Consider the following 19530-nt stretch of genomic DNA (forward strand, 5'->3'; position numbering starts at 1 on the left):
TAATGAAGCGTAGTTACCTACCTGCATGCTTACAGGTGCCACCAACACACTTGCACTGAGCTAGCCTGGCTGTTTTCCCAGTCTCTTCTAAACAGATTTCTCTAAATTTCAGCTTCTGATGTTTAGGAGAACAGGAAGCAGCTCACATTGTGGCCAGCTCTGAGCTACACGTGTCAAGTGGCAGACCAACCAAGCATGCTGACCTGCAAGGCAACAGGTTGAAGAGAACAGAAAATTTCTGAGTCCATGCTGCAGCTTTTTCTACCCCAGGAGCACAAATTTGAGTCCCTTCTCTACTCACAGCTGCTAAATTTCATTCAAATTGCAGAAACGTGACTTTGTGACCTCTACCTCTATATCAAATGCAGCTGAAATTAAGCAGTGGATTTGAAAGTTATTAGGAGATAACACAACCCTGTAATATAACTTGTTTTGCTCAGAACCTAGGCTTGAAAACACTGTAGCATAATCACTGTGATAATAATGATTTTTATGTCACTTACTGTTTTCATTCCGGAGTTACACCACAAAGTCAGATACAACAAAACACAATTGTTACACAGTGATAGCATAAATGAATGTAGAGACTTTCAATAAAACTGGATTCATTTTGCAATGTGAACAGGGCCCTGAATACAGGTTGCTTCATAAAGGTGATAATTTAACAGAAATACAGTATTTTTTTTAACTTACCATGACTATAACTGACTGCCCTTCATGGAGATCCATGCTTCTCTTCCAACTCCATACTGTCTTTCCTTAGGCTTAAAAAAAGTTCAATGATAGACAGCTCAATAAAACAGCCACATCAAGTCTAATCAGTCTATTCAGTATAATTGTACTTTTGTGTTTGTTTTTTTTTTTTTTCTTGTCAAGTTGGTTGATTTTTGGTTTTTTAGTTTTTTTTTTTTTTTTTTTTTGGAGAAGCATAGTGATTTTTAAAGCATCACCTTAAAATCCTGATCTTACTGCCTGGATCCTGGTATCCAAAATTAGGGAATAGTTTTTAATAATATGCAAAACCCAGTTCCTTTTCTAGAAATGGCATCCACAATTCTCTGTTTACCTTTTCTATTGATATAGCACTACATTTTTAACTTGCATATTTCTCACTGAAAAGGCAAACTTGAAATCAGAGGGGTTTATATGTTGCTGGATTCCAGGATGAAGGAAGGAAAGACATTGAAGAAGTACAATGACTTCTCTAAAACTCCAGTAAAAAAAAGAAGAGAGACAAAGAATAATCAGTGTGGAAAAGTTAATGGAAAACTGAACATTAGAGGAAAGGTTAGCAGGACACGACAGGTATTAGAAGAGTCAGGGAAGTGAAAGTGATTCAGCTAAATGGGGGATGGAACAAAAGAAACAAAGTTACATTCTAAGCAGGGTAATGAAAACAAGCCTTTCAAAAGAGTTTGACATTGGCCTACCTCTTCTTCTGTCAAAGTGAAAGAATTACATCAATTCAAAAAATGCCTCATGAAAACCTTAAAACCATTTAACTTTAAGCATTTGGAGTTACTAAACTCTGCTCAAGTAAGCAACTAAAGAAGGGCTTAAATCTGGAAACCAATTTACATCCTATTGTTATTTTTCACTAGGTCTGTAGTATCAAAAACACATCCAACACTGAGCCTCAGCTCCTTACCCTATAAACAGACTCACACTTTGGTGCTGGTTGGGATGCAGCCCATTGGTTACCAGACAGGCAAAGTCAATACAAGATGCAAGGGACTAATGTGGGTTCAGACTCTTCTCTCCCACATTCATGCAAGTATGTTTACTTAAGTGCACGATTAACTGATGAAGAGAATGCAGATAGTTAAATGCTCAAAATTAATTCAAGAATCAGCTCTCTAAAAGAAAACTAAAGAAAAAATGGCTGAGAAGGAACAAAGGAACTGATTGTTGAATCTGTATTAAAAATAAATGACCTCTGGGTTACATCTCAATGCACTGTGCCTGAAAACTGCTGCTTCTTTCTGGTTTAAGTATTAAACCTTGTTTTTAAAACATGAAATGGTAAAGAACCTTGGCAGAGGTCAAGCAAGTTTAGTGGTTGATAACAGTACTAAAGTAATTCTTAACACAGGGTGTAGCTCAGATGTTGGCAAAAAGGACTCAGCATCTCTCTTGGCTATTTAAACACATTTGTGCTTACAAACCCAGTTTGGTAAACAGCTGAGACAGGGTAAATATTCCATATTCCAAGAGGATAAACTGTGGAAATCATAAGCCACTCATAGGGTTCTGTCCCTTTTACTCCTTACTCTACAATACAGCTACTAAAGGAAAACAAAAATTGATTTGTTGAGATACCAAAAATGTCTAGGGCATCTCTCAGCATTCTTAGAACTTCTGGTCACTGTGATCCATCTCCTGAGCTATGGATCATTCTGTGCACCATTATTTTAAACTGTCATCTACCTAAATTATCAGGAGGTCAACAACAACAACAGTTAAGAACTATATTCTTACACAAGCAAGCCCCTGCTACCATCCTTTATTTATATCTCTAAAAGAAAGGAAGCCCCTCATTTTAAGATCTATGCTTAATAAACCCATACATATAAATATCATTACCAAGTGATTCTTATGACTAGAATTAAAGACCTGATTAAGGAAAAAGAGAAACGGTTCCTCTATATTCAGTCACCTTTTCACAAAACGGCTAAACAAAATAATGTTTTGTTCCTCCCAGAATTATGAACACTACTAAAATTTTCTAAATGTTGTGAAGTTCAGAGTTCAAAACTTCCCAGAAACTGGGAAAATAGAGAAGTAAATTAACATCCTGTATCTTTCAGTCTTAAAAGAAACAAATTGTACGCAAAAGAGCAAACAAACTAATACTAACTAAAAGCACTTTCAGATCCCCCACTCCTGCAGTCATTTCAGCAGCATTCCATTTAATTGCAGGCATTCACATCTGTAAAATTTAAACTTCAGTCTTTCAAACAGCTTCATATATCCTGAACTTAACTCTTCTAAGTAGTGCTATCGATAAAAGTATTCATTTGAACAGAGTTAGGCACAGGACTAAGGCTAAAGAAAGTAATAAAGAAATTAACTAATGAATTCAGTGTATCACTAACAATTATTTTTGAAGTTAAGGACAGCAAGGAATAAAGCAAAGCTTGAAAAATTAACAGCTGAAATATGGGGTGTGGAGGAAAAATTATGCTATGGTCCGAGAAATTACCCCACAAAAACTAACTTCAATACCTATTAAATAAAAGAATCAGTGCTAAACAGGAAAAAATAATAGAGCATCCCTAAATTAAAAGTCATGACGACCATGCTCTTTTCTCACCATTTGATGAGTCTTCTTCAGTTCAAGATTGAAGTTCATGGCTGCTGTGGAGAAGATCACTTGGCCACTGTTCTGCTGTAATTAATCCATAAATAAAAGAGTGGGCTTCAGTTTTCACAGATAACAAGACAGAACTTTTCATAACCATTAAATCCACAAAAATATTAAAATGTTTAGAAGTTACAGTTGGACCATTTAAGCAAAACTTTACCACAGAACCTAAGTTTAATACCAACTCCTTATTAAATCCTCAGGGATAGGTTTGTTATTATGAGTCAGGCCTATAGATATGTAGGAGTCAATACTATAAGATGCTAACAAAACATAGAAATCCAACATTTTGATGACTACACCACTAGTCTTTATGCCATATTGAGTATTTCAGTTGTTTAAAAAAAGATAAATTGAAGGTTAGCTCTTGAAAAACCAGGAAGTAAAAGAAAAAAAGCTAGTTTTATTTTTCACGTGGAAGTATACAGGAAATCTAATAAAGCATGTGTATGTCCTAAGCCAGCATGTACTTCTTGCAGTCCTTACAGTCTATAGAAGTATCCTTAGACCAGATTTATTCTGGCAAATTCAAAACTCTGTTTTCATTGTACAACAGTAAATGCTGTCCACTTCAGTCCTTTCTAGATTACAACTGCCATCATTGCAAGCAGACTAAAATTGCAAAGCAATGAATTCCAAATCCTGTATTTGTCAGGGTAAAATAGAGACTGAATGGCTACAGCAGAAAGCAAAATACACATGAAGGAGGATGCCCAACTACAGTTACTGGGTTATTAAACTGAAACTTTAAACTTCAAGTGATAAGAAACGTACAGGGGAGGCCTGAAGGGAGGCTTAGATGAACCTATAACAAGGATCTAGAAGGCTGGATGAGCATCAGGGGCAAGGGAGGGCTCAAATTAGAAAAAATAAGTAGGAAAAAAATTCAAATTTCCACTGGCTATATGTCCAGATACAGTACAAACACTGAATACCAAAACAATATGTAGGTGTGCAATTATTATAATCATGTGGGTGTACCTTAGTGCCCCCCAATTGGTCTAACTTACCTAGGAACTTTCCAGATGAAATAGAAAAACATGCAAGAGCCCAGGCAAGCCAAATGATCTAACTAAAAAGTTACAGAGTAATGACACAACGCCAGTTTTCATTACAACAAATTCCTCTAATCCTCACAGTTGTAAAATAAATCTTAAAAACACATAGCAAGGTAATTTGTAAAGTAATGCAAGCCTGAGCCAGAAGACAGCCTCCAGCTTTCTAACCATCCCTAGCTATGAGTTTCTGTGTCATTTCAGCAGGCATGTGCCTTGCTTTGGCTTTGCCACCTCTCAACTGGATCTAAGCAATCCAGTACGTCCAAGCACAAAGCCTGCTGCATATAGGAAACTCCAAGTACAGGAAGCTGGGGGGGGATGTCATCTTAGCAATGTAGGTTATTATAAGCCCTTATTTACACGGATTTTCTCTAGACTTTTAATTTACAAATCTGGGGGCTCAGGATTCTCCAGGGCATAAAACCAGGATTCCTCAAGAAGTGCTTTCTAGGTCTCTAGACTGGATCCAGTCGGCAACAGCTTCCCACTCCTGACATAAGAGCACCTAGGCAAGAAGTGGGAAAAAATGCTGAAAAGTTCTACAGACAGAACTTTCAGTCTAATGAATGAAACTGCCCAAGAACTAAGGGCCATCAGAAATGTAACTGCACCTTGCTTGAAGAACAAAACATATTACTTCAGCCTTACCTCACCAACATAAAGACATAATGTGTATGGAAGAAAAGGCAGATACAATAAACTGAAAACATTCAATTGCACATGCTGCTTCCCTTGGCAACAAAAGAGCAGATAATATGACAAATGCTGGTCATGTCACTTCTTACTGTATGAGGAGATTCTCTGACAATTTAATGGCACTCTCTGAGGAGAAGGACCTGTAATGCAGGACAGGCACTATGAGGAGGTGTTCAGAATGAGAACTGCATGAAGAAAGGAGTTGATTATAGAAACTGCAGCTTATCTGCAGTTTCTATATCTGCTTCCCCAGCAGATAAGACATTCACCACTTTGATGAGTCCAATTTGTTTGGGATGGAAATTTAATCTAAAAGATTTAAATTATTTTTGGTGAGGCTCAAAATCCCTTTCTTTTCCTTCTGTCCTCAGCTGTGTTCCTGCTGTGACTTTTTGGCTTGGCTAGTCACTGAGGAAACACACTGATGATCCTCTCCCAGATGCTACAGCTAAAGAATGCAATAGCCACCTCCTCTCACATGGATTTTTACACTACAGCAATTGCTTTTCTAAATTGTTCTATTATTCTTCTAAATATTCTCAGTTAAATATTTACCCATTCTGATCCACAAATTATTGTAATTGTGCATTATTTAAGACATATGGATAGAAGGTGTAAACTAAGACTATCACATTAGGTTTAAGCTTTGTGCAGTCTTAAGTAATTCTGAGAATAATGATTGTGTAATGTCACTGTTAGCTTTCTAAGTCCGAAACACAAGAGCATAATAATAAAGCGAACTTCTCAGTGTGCTTACATAATAATATACATTTCAGTCTGTGCAGAACAGGGCCTATGTGCATTAAGAATGGAACCTGAGAGCAAGTACTAGATATTAGGGGATGTAAAAATTTCACTTTCATTAAAAATCTTAATGAAATCTTAGGAATGATATCTGAAAGTAGCGCCCTGTTCATATTAAAAAATACCATGCATCACAGAAACACTGTATCACAGAATATTGACATACTATTTTCTACATCTTGTTTTTATATTAGGGTTGGAAAAATGGGTGGAAAATAATAACTAGAATTATTTTAGGGCAAAACTATACAAAATATAAGTACAGAGAAGTGGTATCAGCAGCACCATAATTTTACATTTTTCTTTACTCTTTTCACTGCTACTTCTACTGCAAAGTTTTCTTTTCACAGGCACATAACCTTCAGGAAAAAAAAATTAGAAAATATGTACTATCATTTTTTTCAGTTGAAAGGCATACTTTTCAAAAATTTTGCTCAGAGTAATTTTAATAAAAGAGCAAAAAAGTAAAGATATTACAAATAATTTATATTTCCTCCTTCTTAATAGAATGGCTTTACGATCTGAAGTTTTGTCATCTGGCTCATTTTCATCAAGAACTTCGTTTTAAAAAATTAGGAATCAGTTTCTTTAGCAGCACCAAACTTCAGTTCAGAGGAAAATATAATAATATAAATGCATAATATTTGCTATGTGATTACTTACATGTTGCATCGCACTATTTTTTCCTTAAGGAGCTCCAGAATTACATGGTCTCTGAGTAGCAGCAGTTTTCGTAGCCATGATGGTCTAGGCTTTTTGAGGCCAAAAGCTTGGTGTTTTGCACTGTAGCGGTGGCTAAAAAAAAAAAAAAAAAAAAAAAGAGAGAAATTACCTCTCCCTTTCAAAACTTGTTCTGCTTATATTTTGTTAGTGCAGCTCTAGCAGGGAGCAGTAGAATCATGAAAAGCATTAGGCCCTGAGCCTGCTAGCGCTCGTCTGCCAGCAGTCCAACCGAGTTCAAGAGGACTTGCTCACAGACGTGAAGGGAAGATTTTGAAAGTCAGTGGGAACAGAGCTCCCAGACTCCCATTATGTACTTTTGAAAAATCTTCCCCTAAGTTGAGCACAACAGTTTGCAGATCTGAGGCCCCTGCTTTCCTTTCCCTTTCTAAAAAGTGCATCAGAATAGTAAAAAAACCCCGAAACCCTGAAGGCAGAAAGCTCGAGGAGCGGCTGGCAGGGATGCGCTGGGTCTCCCAGCCGAGGCACGGTCCGCGGAGCTCCCAGGGAAGGACCCTTCATGAGGCACAAGTCAAGTGCAGGCAGCGAGCGGCTCGGGCGGCACTGTAGCCTGCCTTCCCCCCGCGGCTTTCGGCAGCTCGCTAACCTCCATCTCGGCTTCCCCATCCCTGAAACGCGGGTGGGAGCACTAACCCGGCCATCAGGTATGTTACGATCAGTCACAGCTTGGGGCGGAGGGGAGGATGCGACGTGAAAATGAAAGTTCGCCTTCTCTCCGAGCGCTCCGCGCGCAGCCGAGGCGGGAGCGCTGCCCGAGTTGAACCTCGTTCAGTGAAGTTCCTCTGAGAGGGCTTTTTGCCTTTTTTTTTCTTTTTTTTTTTTTTTTCCTTATTTTGTGTGGGGTGTTTTAGTTGGTTTGAGGTTTGTTTTGGTTTGGTTGTCTTTTTGAGGGTTTTTTTTGGTTTTTTTTTTTGCAAAGACCAGTGTAGTCCGCTCCGGGCCCGCTCTGCCCCGGGATGAGCCCACACAGCCCCGCTCCGCCGCTCAGGGGCTGCTCGCACGCCCGGCCGGGGGGCGCCCCGGGGCGCTGCCGCCCGGAGCGGGTGCGGCGGCAGGAGGGGGATGGGGAGCGGGGGCTGCCAGTCGGGATCGGGATCGGGCCCGGGCGCTGCGGGCAAGCGCCGAGCGCTCCGAACGCTCCTCTGACTGCGGCGGGGTGCGCGGCCATGGGGGGGGACAAGGGGGGTCAGGCTGCAACCTGAGCGCAGCGGGAGCCGCGGGGGTCCTTGGAGGCGCGGGGGGGAGGCGCTGTTCATATTTTCCTCAGGTCCTCTTGGCGCACATCCCCCCCCCCCTCAGCCGGGCTTCCTTTCCCTACCTTCCCAAAATCCGCTGTCGTGCCCCCCTATCCACCCCCCTCCCTTCCACCGGCGCCTTTACCTTGACAAGTTCGCGGGGCCAGCGGAGGTCTCGCTCCCCCTCTCTCTCTCTCTCGCTCGCTCCCTCTCTCCCACACACATCTCTAACGCGCCACCTCTCCCCCGCGGGCCCGGGCTCCGGGTGACATTTCTTTCCCTCTCTCTCTCTCTCCCTCCCTCCTTGCCTCTCTTCCCCCCCCACCCCCCCTTTCCCCATTAGCGGCGGTTGGGTCGGGAGCGCGCGCGGTGAGCGGGGAGGGCGTGGAGCGCGCGCGCGGGCGGCGGGAGCGGGGGGGGAGGGGCGGCATTGACAGCGAGCGCCGTGTCCGTGCGGCGCTGCCGCCTCAGCCCCCGCGCGCCCCCCCCCGTTCCCGGCATGCCCCGGGGCGGCGGGGCTGGCGCTAACGAATTTGAATGAAGAGCCCTCCGCTCTTTCGGCGCCATTTTCGAGTGATGCCCGATCGCATCGCTGCTACCGCCGCCGCGGGGGAGGCGCGGGGGCCGCCCGCCCTCCCGCCCCGCGAAACTCACCTCCCTTCCCCTCCGCTACCCCGCTGCCACCCTCGCCGTCGCGCTTCGGAGCGGGTGCCGCCGCTGCCGCCGCCGGCATAGGCGGTAAGAGCCGGAGGGACCGGGCGCGGCTGGGGCAGAGGGAGCTGGGCGGGCGGGCGGGCGGGGGAAGAGCGTCTTTGGAAAACGGGGGCGACCTGCACCCCGCCGCCGGGAAAAGTCACCCCGGGAGCCCGGCGGGCAGCGGGCCAGGAGGCTCCGGGAGGCGGCGGCAGGTCCTGGGCGGATCTGTCACTCGCTTCCCTCAGCCTCAGCGGTCGGGAGCGGCCGTCTCCTCCGGCAGGTAACCCCGCTTGCTCCCCGGGGCGGCACCGAGCCCGGGCGGGGATCCCGGGAGCGCCGCTCACACCCGGCCCGGGAGAGCGGTGCGGGGGGGCGGGCGGGAGCCGCGGGACAGCCGGAGCTCCAGAGGGTCCCGGTGCCCCGCGCTCCCGGGACATGATAGGACAGGCTTCCCCTCATCTCCCCTCCGGTCCCTACCACCCACCCGCCAGCGCATCCCTCCCTCCCGCGTTCTCCCCGCTCTCCGCCGTGGAAATTTCGGGGCAGCGCCCGGGACACGGAGGCTCCTGCTTCCCGGCTCTGCAGCAGTAGCCGCCAGGATGACTTCCACACTTACATGCACATCTCCCTTTCTCGCCCGCCGCCCCCAACCCCCCCCCCCCCCCCCCGCCTCCTCCTTCCTCTCTCCCCATGTTTTCGTAAGCTGGATTAATGCCCCTTCGCTCTTTCTCTTCCCTTTCCCTAATCCCCTCGCACCCACCCCCCCCCCCAAAAAAATATATAGAGGACAACCTTCAGGTTTTTTTATTCCGTTTGTTTCCTCTCCATGTTGGCAGATTAACTTCTCCGTTTAAGCGCTTTCTCCACCTCCCACTCAATCGCTTAATTTCCCGTGTCGCGATACGGAGCCGCCTTTTGCAGGAGCCCGGGTGACGGTCGTGCTGCCACATGCTGTCACATTTATCATCTCTGCCCCTTTGGGTATTAACGAATGACCAAAGTGCTCTTCATCCCCTATTGCACAGAGCTATTTTTTCCCCTCGTAGCGTTATAACGCGAGTTTCCTTCCTGGACTGGAGGGGGGGAAACATAATCCGAGACCATTTGAATCGTGCCAGCTATTTGTAGGTGTTTTTCCTCTCCTCCCACACACCCCAAAAACCGAGTAAATACCCTCCCCATAGATAGCCCAGCCTAATACCGTGATCAGAGCTGGCCATTCACCTCCTCTTCTCCGCCTACAAAATTCTCTGTCTCTGTCACCCGGGTCGCTATTTGTCATTGGCTTAGCTATTTTTTGGTGGTTGTTTCTATGTCATTTCTCCGTGGCCAGCAGCTCTCGCTCTCTCGTAGCTGTATGAACGCGATCGTGCTTATTGTGATAGGCGCCGAGATCTCTCGCAGCCTGTGCGCTGGGCGATTCCCCCTCCGCACACACACACACACATATAATATGTGACACGGTGCCTTTTTCTCCACGACGCCGTTTAACCCCCTCGGGGCCGGCTCTGGCGTGGGCGCTCGCGTTTCGGAGTGGCGCACACAGGCTCACAAGGCATCTTTTTGTGGCGGGAGCGCCGGCGGGGACAGCACCGTGCGGCGGGGCCGGGAGGGAGCTCGGGCGCTGCCAGGCCAGCGGGCTCCTTCCCAACCACAATTTCTAAGCCTTACTTTTTATTCTTCTTCCTACTTCCCTCTTCACTTTCGGCCGCCCGACGTTTTTTGTTTTTTGTTTTTTTGGTTTTTTTTTTATCGTTATTATTTTAATATTTTCTTCTGGAGGCAGGAAGGCGTATGGATATTTTCCCCGATGCCGTGTGAGCGGCGGGCGCCCGGGGCTGCCGTCGAGCTGGCGGGCGCGCAGGATGCGCAGCGAATGCAGCATCGGGCCCCCCGTTAAGGCGCCCGCTCAGCGGAGGCTGGAGCGGCTGCCGCCCCCCCCGGTTGCCCGCAGGGACGCGGGGCCGGGAGGTTGGACCGGGTCACAGCCTTTCCCCGCTCCTCTTCCTCCCCCCACGCTGCCCCCCCGTCCCCCGCCGCCCCCCCGCGCATCCCTCCGCCGCGTTCAAAGCCAGAAGCGGCCGCCTTGCGCTGAAGCACCCCGGGCACCGAAAATAACGAGTTAACCGAGGGACGTAGGAGGGACGTGGAGAAGAGTTGGGGTGCAGAAGTGCCGTACAAAAGATTTCTGTGTACATGGCTGAGAGCTTGTAGTCTTAAAGTGAAATGCAAAACTTAGCGTTTCCAGCATGGCAACTGGATTGTGATTCAAGGTATTTTCTGTGTAATGCAGAAATCCAACAGTTCAAGGAGATTTTTCTGTCTCAAATCCCTAGTTTCCCTGGATTCTTTTAATCCAGTACACAAATTACACTTTTTCAGTTATTTTTTTCCTGGGAATAGCTGCTTAGTTTGTCTCCGCAATTCATACCTTTGTGCCCTGACAGAAAATTCCACTTAATCCTTGAAATTGAGATACTAGTAAGATCCTATTGAGGTTTAGCACTCATTTCTTTAGCTCTGCATCATTACCCTCAGAGTGTTTTCAGAAATGTTTTTGACAGTCAGTATGGGAATGTGCACAAAGCTGTTTCACTGTAGCCGTGTATACTTTGACATATCAGAATTTGAAGAGATTTACACACTCCGCTGTGGAAGTGCACTAACAAATACTGACTTTCACTTTCAATGAAATAACTGTCCTGACTCATGGCTAATTTACAAAAAAACCCCTATAAATCAGTATTGTACAGGTGCGTGTGCATTTTTCCCCACTAGTCATGTTCAATAGCATGCAATTTATACTTGTTTTTCATTTTAATTAAAATCTGTGCTTAGCACATATTTGACTACATGAAACAACTGTTCTTTTAAGCTTTCTTATTTCTCAGCTGCACTGTTCTCATATTTTACAATTACATAAAGGTGGGTGTGGCTAAAATGAAAGCAGTAAGCAATCTAATATGAATATATAGCATATTTTAAGTAACTTTTCCTTTCTTATATTTGATGTACTCCTTATTTTAAGATATTTAAGGGGGGGAAATCACGTAGTTTAAATAGACCCTTGTAGTGCTGCTTGCATTTTTTACCTCAGTTAAAATGTCAAACATTAACAGGGATTACTTGGCCCTGGAAAAGTTGCCTTTGGAGGAAATATCAATTGAACTTGAATATCTAAATGTATATATTTATATTTTATCAATAAGCGAAAGCTAAAGTTCTATGCTCAATAAACCTTGCTTAGGTATAACATGTAGCATAGTGTGTGGGGTTTTTTTTAATTTTTTTTTCCTTTGTTTCTTTTGAGTTTAGTCCTTTATGTTGATTCTTAGGAAAAACATCAAAATAAGCTTCATTTGCTTCGGGATTGTTTTTTTTTTTCTTTTTCTCCTCTAAAGTTTTACTGAAAGTTTCGAAGAGGTACCCTGTCATTTTATAGATATAAATCTACTGAAGCTGAAAGTAGCTCTTGAGAATTTTTAATTTTCAGAAATAACAGTAATTTGAAAGTATGACTGTGTATCTGTGTGACCTTTTAATGTGTTAGGCTAATACTTCATAGAAAGCTTATTGTAGTAACATTTTAAAGGCAGACTACATATACGATACCAAGGTATCATGGGCTTCTTTTTCTGTTTAGTTCATTGTCTGGGTTTTTTTATCCTCAGCTTCTGGAATTCTGAACCTATTACTATTCCATCAAAAATGTAATGTCAAGGAAAGAAAAATAAATTTGAGTCTTTAATTCCTTAATTATTTTTATGACTAATAAGTAATATTCTGCAGTGAATTACAAGTGGAACTGCATACAAACTACCTGGCTCTGTATACCCTGCCTGCAAACACTGTGTGAAGATGCACATCTCGCCCATCCTGAGTGTCAGAAGCCATCCTAACAGGTGTATCACTGCTTTTCTGATACACTTTTACACGTGTAGAAGCAGATGAGCTTTCTTTACAGGAAAAGTTGCTACAGATCAGCTAGTGGTCCTCTTATAGGACCTTACTGAGTTTTGTTATTCGCTCTGGGGAGCAATTAACTCCTGAATATGTAAGGGAGAACCAAGAAGCTTATCACTGTGTTCTACAAATATGCTGCAGGTATTCTGCTTTGTAGATGCAGTCATCCACCCACACCCAAAGGCCCATTGCAAGTTATTTAAGTAATTCACATTCATTACAAACTGTCAAGGGTAGAGCGCATCTTGGACTAGTTTTGACTGTCTGGGAAAGAAATAGAGAATGAAATTGTAGGCTTTTGTGTAGAAACAAAAATATTTTTGTCAGAAAGTTTTTAAAACTAAAAATACCTTCATGTACACCAGTAAATGTTCTCCACGTTTTTTTTTTTTTCACCTATACATTATTAAAGTTCTAAACACTTAATATCTAGCACTGGAACCTGATTTTAAAAAATTGTGTTTTCTATTATCAGTAATACTTGGAAGATTTTGTTTGAACAGGCTGCCCAAATTGTTTTTGAACTTAGTCCCCTGTGACTCTTCTCACAGCCATCTTTTTTTTTAATAGCACTAGTAATGTATTTTAAAGATAGGAAAAAAAGTTGATATGCCCCTCAAATAGAAAGGGGACATCAGGCAGAGTAGAGAGGTGTAGCCACAGATTTTCAGTAACCTCTTTTAGTCAGTGAAAATGTTGCTTTGCAGGGGTTTTTTGTGCATTATTGGCAGGAGTTACGTCGAATTTTTAGGTTACTGGTGTATTAATACATAAGTTGGATTTCAAAAGGAATCTCTTTTTTGAAAAATGTCTTCATTGTGGATGCTGGACAATTTCAGAAATATTCAGAGTAAGCTAGGTATAAAAAATTTCTGCCCATAAGGGTGTAAGGCAATTTCTATACTGATTATTTTTTAACCCTTTCCTGTAAGTTTTAAAAACACTTATTCTAATAACAGAACTTTGGGATACAGTTGATATTATCACAATTGAGGAATGGTTCTGATCTTAGCTTTGAATGCTGTGTGAGAACTTTAGGATATTTGGATGAGTGTTAAAGGAGGGAGCACAACTTGAGCTTTAGTCCAGCTAACACTTAAAGTTGGTCAATTTTTTATTCTAATATTTGCATGTAATAATATTTTTAGTTTACCATTAAAAACAAAAAAAAAGTTCTTTTTACAAAGAATATTAAATTTTTAAAGTTTATCTAATTCTTAACACTTTTCCAGAGCTCGATAATAAACAGTTGCTAGTGTGTAAGGATGACATTACACACACACATTTATTACCATATGCACACAACAGTAGCAAATGTAAATTATGTACATTTAGCTTTTATTTTGTTAAAGGTTTCCCAAGATATCTTCTAAAACTGAAGGCAATATTGTTTTATTGCTTAAAACTGAAAGGTAGGAGTGACTTTCAGTGCTCGTTATTAATGTCTAAAGGAAACCACTGTTAGAAATAGGACCCCCCCACCCCGTGACTGTTTAGTTTGTTTTCAGACACTGTAGTGAGTGAATCTGCAGTAAATAGATTATTAATAAACTTTTCAGCATTGAATCTTGTTACAACTAATTGTTTTATTTAGCATGAACTGAAATTTTCTTGAAGATTTGGTCTGAGAAGAAGATAATTACTCATCGTATAGGGCTTAGGCATGTATTTTCATTTTAAATAGCTTTATTTAAGTCCAGTTTCAATATAATCTTCAAGTATGCGAAATCTCAATATAAGCACAGAGGGGGACCACAACTTTGGTGTGTTTGCTTAAAGAACAAAAACTTTTTTTTTAAAAGGTGAAATACATGATGTGTGGAATACACGAAAATACAAACTCCTTTTTCTTGTTAAAGCAGGGTGATTATTTTAAGTCCATAGCTGTGAGAGGGCTTGGAGTATTTTCTGGAATACTCTCAAAGAATAAAGAACAAATTTATGGAAGTATTTATGAGCAGGTGACCTGATGTAGGCATCAGCTATTCATTTATTAGGCATAGGATGTGGCTTGTTATGGCGTCTACAATGAAAAGTTCAAATAAAGTCAAAACAGATTTAAGATTTTGTCTCTGTGAATGCAGTATTTCCTCCAGTAGCTATTTGGCTATTTTTACTGCATCTGTCAAGTTAAACTTTGTTCTTACCTGATCAGGACTGCTGCTTTTCTTTTAATTTTTTTCTCCTTTTTTTTTTTTTTTTCTTTTTTTTTAACTCTTAAAATTTTATTTCCTCTCTCAGAATGTATTATATGACTGTAGTTTTTCCATTATATGCTTTAAAGTAGCTAATATTTGTAGGCCAAATTTTAATAAAGGCAATAATGGTACTGCCTTGAAGAGCAAAAAAAAAAAAAATTCAATTTCCTTAAAGTGAAACACTAGAATTTAAATACTTAACAGTCAATAGCATATCTTAGGAAATATGACAGCAGTAATCACACATTCATTAAGTACTTTACTCCCTAAAATAACTTACCTATTTGTTTGTTTGAGGGTGGAGAAAGGGATTGGTAGTGAGTGGGAAGGGAGAACAACACCCCTTACTCCTTTTTTTTTCTTTTTTCCTTTTTTCTTTTTTTTTTTTTTCTTCTTTTTTTTTCCCTCCTTCCTCTTACTTTCATCTTAAAATGCTGTGGATAGAATGAAAGCAGAAACATGCTAATCTGATTTGTTTCAGGAGGCTTCTGATAATAAAGAGGCATATCACAGGTGTTCCTAATCAAGTCAGTTTGGTTTAAAAAAAAAAGTATTTTTAAAATTAGGATTTCCTGTAACATAGACAATGCGAGGGTCAAGCTGATGACCTACATCTATGTTTGGGGATCAACCATGAAACTGTGGGTGTTGGAAATATGTTATAATACATGACATTTTTATTGCAGGTTTTGACCTTTCAATAGAGAGCTGATTTTGGAGAATGGCTTACTCCTGTGATTGAAAAACTCTCTGGAAGGTTGATGGAGCATGAGCATGGTATATATTATATTAACATTTCTCTTATTACATATGTTCTTTATTTTAAAAAATGTACACAGTAGTATAACTTATTCAGAGTATTCAGAATAGGCCAGTTCTAATGGGATTGTTCAAGAATTTATTATTTGTTAAAATAATTCTTCTTTACACTCCTGTAAAATTATAAACACTAAGTATTAACACAGGCTGTGCTCAGAAGGAAATGAAGTGGCCAAAAATATGTATAAAAAGCTGAGTTTGCAACAGCCTTGATCCATTTGAGCTATATAAATTCTCTATATAGTATTGTTCTCATATTCCTGTCTTGGGAATTACTCCAACTGAAATGTTGCTAATCCAAAAACAAAGTATGGATGATATAAAAAAATTATTTTTCAATAACTTTATTTTTTTTGTTGGGAGGGTGTGTTAAGAATAGAATAGAATAGAGAGCTAGCTGGGTGTATTTCCATGTAGTGTGTAAAATTTGGTTTTAAAGGCATTAATAAACTAGCTACCTGACGAGCAAAGAAGCAGAAAACAGAAAAAAAGAACAGGTTTTCAGAGCCTTGCATCTGTACCAGAATATTCAGAAATTTTATATTTATTTTATTTGTTGGCAAACAGATACTATATAGCAAAACACTGAACAATTTAGAGGAATTAATATGGACTGTGCTACACTCATACTGCAAGTCCTGCTTTGCACTAAAAGTGCTCATTTGGCTGAAACTGAGAAATCCATTCAGAGTAATCACAACCTATCTACTCATATACGAACAGTCTTAACTAACCATTTACACAGACAATTGAAATTAAAAAAGTAACTGCTCTTGGATTGAGTAAATTTGTTTAAATACAAAATGGAATAGTAAAATCTGCAAGACTTTATCTTCAGCAGAACATATTGCAGTACAACAAATTTTATGAACATGTTGTGACTTTAGCAATACCAACTTTCAGCTGGAATTCAGTTTTTATCCTTAATCAAATCTGTCTGTCTTCAAGAACACTTCTTCTTTGTAGGAAGTAATTGTACCTTAAAATCAGAGGAGTTTTAAAAACCCAAAATTTCAGTTTATCCCAGTAACTCCTAATTTCTACCAAGCAAATCCAGTGAGGTGTAAATTTCATATTTCCTCATTGTTGTAAGTAATGGCTGGTAGAACTGAAAAATTACTGGAATTTACCAGCAGTACACCTCCTGTTACAGAAGTATTTGAGGCAGATGGGTTCTGAATATATTTTTCATACAATAATATGATTTTAGGGTGGTTAAGGCCTCCTAGAGAAAATTCTTAGTTGAGTAAGAAAATTTTGAATACAGAAAGTATAGGAAGTAAACCTTAAGTTTATATAAGCTTTGAAGTTTGTGATTAGTGAGTAGGTAATTCTTTCAGTTTTAATCCTTTCTTTATGTGATTAAACACACAGTGAAAGTACTTCTATTAATGCTGTAACTGTGTTTGGGTAGCATGCCTAATATACTTCCAAATAAATATTTCAGTCTGTCCAGAAACTGCTTTGGAGGTACTACATTGCTGGTTTTTCTTTCTTATTTTCTTTTTTTCCTTTTTTCCCCCTTTTTTTCTAGTAGCTTTCTTAGGAAAATAAGAATTTTAGGATTTCACTGAACGGTTTGAGTTTGTTCATTTTTTTTTCCTGTACAAAAGCAGTTACATTCTTGTTAATGAAAATCAGGATTATATTGCAAGGCAAAGGTATCTAAGGCTCCCTTGTGAGATATTTAAAAGGTGAAAGTTTGATGGAGTGTTCCTTGGTCTGACACAGGTTCAGAGTATTTCTCATAGATTCTTATTCAGCAAAAAAGGTTGTTTCTGGTTCACAACTGTAAATCAAAGGGATTTTACATTTAGGGCCTAATCCTACAAACTTTAATATACACAAGTAGTTCTAATGACTCACAACCATGAATAAGGATTTGCAGAATGGTATTCTCATTAGATGCACACTTTCTTTCCTTTTACAAATTTAGTATATATTGAAGTATTTAAAACTTTAAGACAAGTCTAAATGTTTTTTTAGAAAGTGCAAAGAGTTTTGCAGTAATGTAGTAATTGAGTCCTATTTACAAGCTCTAGTATCTTTTAGGAGTGCTGCAGTTGTCAGTTATGATTAGAGTCCACTTAAGGTGTGATTTGCTCTAGAATATTTTTGTGCTGAATTTTGGCCCATATTAATTTTTAATTTTTTTTTCTATAGTAACTTTGTACTCGGTAGTCAACATGAATGTTTCTTGACCTGAAGAGTAGATGAAACTTGCAAGAAAGGTGGTGGGGGGTGTGTTTGCTTTATTTTCCTACTCTTAGCCTTTCCTATTGTAGTTCTTATTTAGCAAAACAGCTACTGATTTTGTTGCAAGTTCAGCCTGAATTAAGGGCCTGCCGTGCTTGCCCCTTAAAAATTGCTGGTGTGGCTATTGCAAGCTGTGTGCTTGACTTTGTAAACTGTTTTGCAATATCTGATTGCAATGAGGTTGAAAAGATAAAAATGTGCAGACTTCTTTACTGAAGTGCTTCAGATGTGGAACTTTTCATGGCCACTTCTGCTGTTCCTACTGTAGGTAGAACACTTGAGGCTCTACAAGTCTTGTTAACTAAATCATAATTTGAAAGCTGACAATGCATGCTTGTTGCTCATCCAAAAGGAACTGTTGCAGATTACTTTTACAGTTCGTTTATGATTTCTTTAAGGACTTCTCTTGCTTTGCAAAGGCAACTGAAATAATTTTCCTGAAAGAGATCTGTAGCTATAAATGCAACCCATTCCTAGTTACTACAATACATGTAAAATCAGCCATTGTTTGATATCTTAGGCATGACTATTTTAAGTTTTAAATCTGAAGCAATTGAATGTTCTGAATTTTCTTAGTTTAAACTAAACCCAGCCGTACATTATTTTAAAATGGAGTTTGGTAGACTATTGGATTTAAATAGACATTATTTTTATTGTTGCTTCAGACATTCAATGAAACATGTATATAGGAAGAATTTAAGGCTGGCATACTTACACATCATTTTTCCTTCTCTGTTGATAAAATGATCTTGCTAGGCAATAGGAAAAGAAAAGCAAATGGCATGAAAATTCTTTAGGAAAAATAGTTAAAATATGCTAACTGGGATATTTAAACACTTACTCTTCTCACTCCAATGTAAATATATATAAATAACACATTGCCCCCTTTTATTGTTATTTTTGTCTATTTTCAACAGAAGTCTAAGAAAGCATTTATGTAGGCCCATGCATTGAAAGTTTGTGGGGGAATGAAAAATGTAATCAAAATTGTTAAGTGTTCATATGGTGTATTGATGGCTTCTTAATACACCTTGGTTTAGACTGCTGTTTGCACACTAAAAACAGGGCATATATGAAGCTGCAATTGCTAATTGAGTAGTATATTTGCATAAACAGTTGTTTCTAGCTTTGTTAATTTTGTATTACTTTCAAACATATGGATATTCATGGTAAATTTTTTTTCTGCATTTGTTTGGGGCAGGACTTTTTTTGTTATTCTAAATTTTTAGACCAGTATTATGAGAGAATTAGTTCTTTTTATTGAAATACATTATCAAGATAATCTAGTCAAAGCAAGATATCAGCAATATCTGTTTTTAATTTGTGAGCTACTTAAAAATCTTAGTAATGTTCAAGTACCTCTGAAGTATTTATACCTTTTCTTTAACCCACTAAATTTTAAAAGCTTCGTTTTTACTTCCTGTGAGTGTCCTACAGTTTGGTGGGGTTTTTTTTGTTTTGTGGATGATTTGGTTTGTTGGTGTGGTTTTTTTTAAAGCCTTTAGTCAAAGATTTTTATGATTTTATGCTTCCACTTCCTAGTTGACATGAAGAACAATTTAAATATTTTTTTAAATTTTTTTTTTAACTGCCCCTTGTCCCCACAGAAGGAAATGCATTTTCATATTCATATGGAAATTAACTTAGAAATTTAGAAAGTGTTGTAATTATGAACATGATTATGATTTTCCCAAATTTAA

At 40.0% G+C, this 19530-nt stretch overlaps 2 long non-coding RNA genes across 20 annotated transcripts in view; one reads left to right on the plus strand and one right to left on the minus strand.

Moving 5' to 3' along the window:
- LOC134414547 (uncharacterized) overlaps nt 1-9990 on the minus strand; it is an 86893-nt gene extending 76903 nt beyond the window's left edge. For 13 of the 16 annotated variants that reach the window (XR_010026788.1, XR_010026783.1, XR_010026789.1 and 10 more), the window contains exons 1-4: nt 8044-8193; nt 6586-6717; nt 3314-3388; nt 694-764 (exon numbers count right to left, since the gene is read on the minus strand). This is a non-coding gene — a long non-coding RNA (uncharacterized LOC134414547). Of the gene's footprint in view, nt 1-21; nt 204-693; nt 765-3313; nt 3389-6585; nt 6718-8043; nt 8194-9386; nt 9655-9795 lie in introns of those variants that run through there. The other 3 variants (XR_010026780.1, XR_010026787.1, XR_010026785.1) reach the window with 3 other exon arrangements.
- LOC134414548 (uncharacterized) overlaps nt 1-19530 on the plus strand; it is a 106892-nt gene that overhangs the window by 41359 nt on the left and 46003 nt on the right. For 3 of the 4 annotated variants that reach the window (XR_010026791.1, XR_010026792.1, XR_010026790.1), the window contains one exon: nt 15442-15532. This is a non-coding gene — a long non-coding RNA (uncharacterized LOC134414548). Of the gene's footprint in view, nt 1-112; nt 5475-15441; nt 15533-19530 lie in introns of those variants that run through there. The other variant, XR_010026793.1, reaches the window with a different exon arrangement.

The sequence above is a fragment of the Melospiza melodia genome, chromosome 2 (genome assembly GCF_035770615.1).
Source record: "Melospiza melodia melodia isolate bMelMel2 chromosome 2, bMelMel2.pri, whole genome shotgun sequence".
NCBI lineage: Eukaryota > Metazoa > Chordata > Aves > Passeriformes > Passerellidae > Melospiza > Melospiza melodia.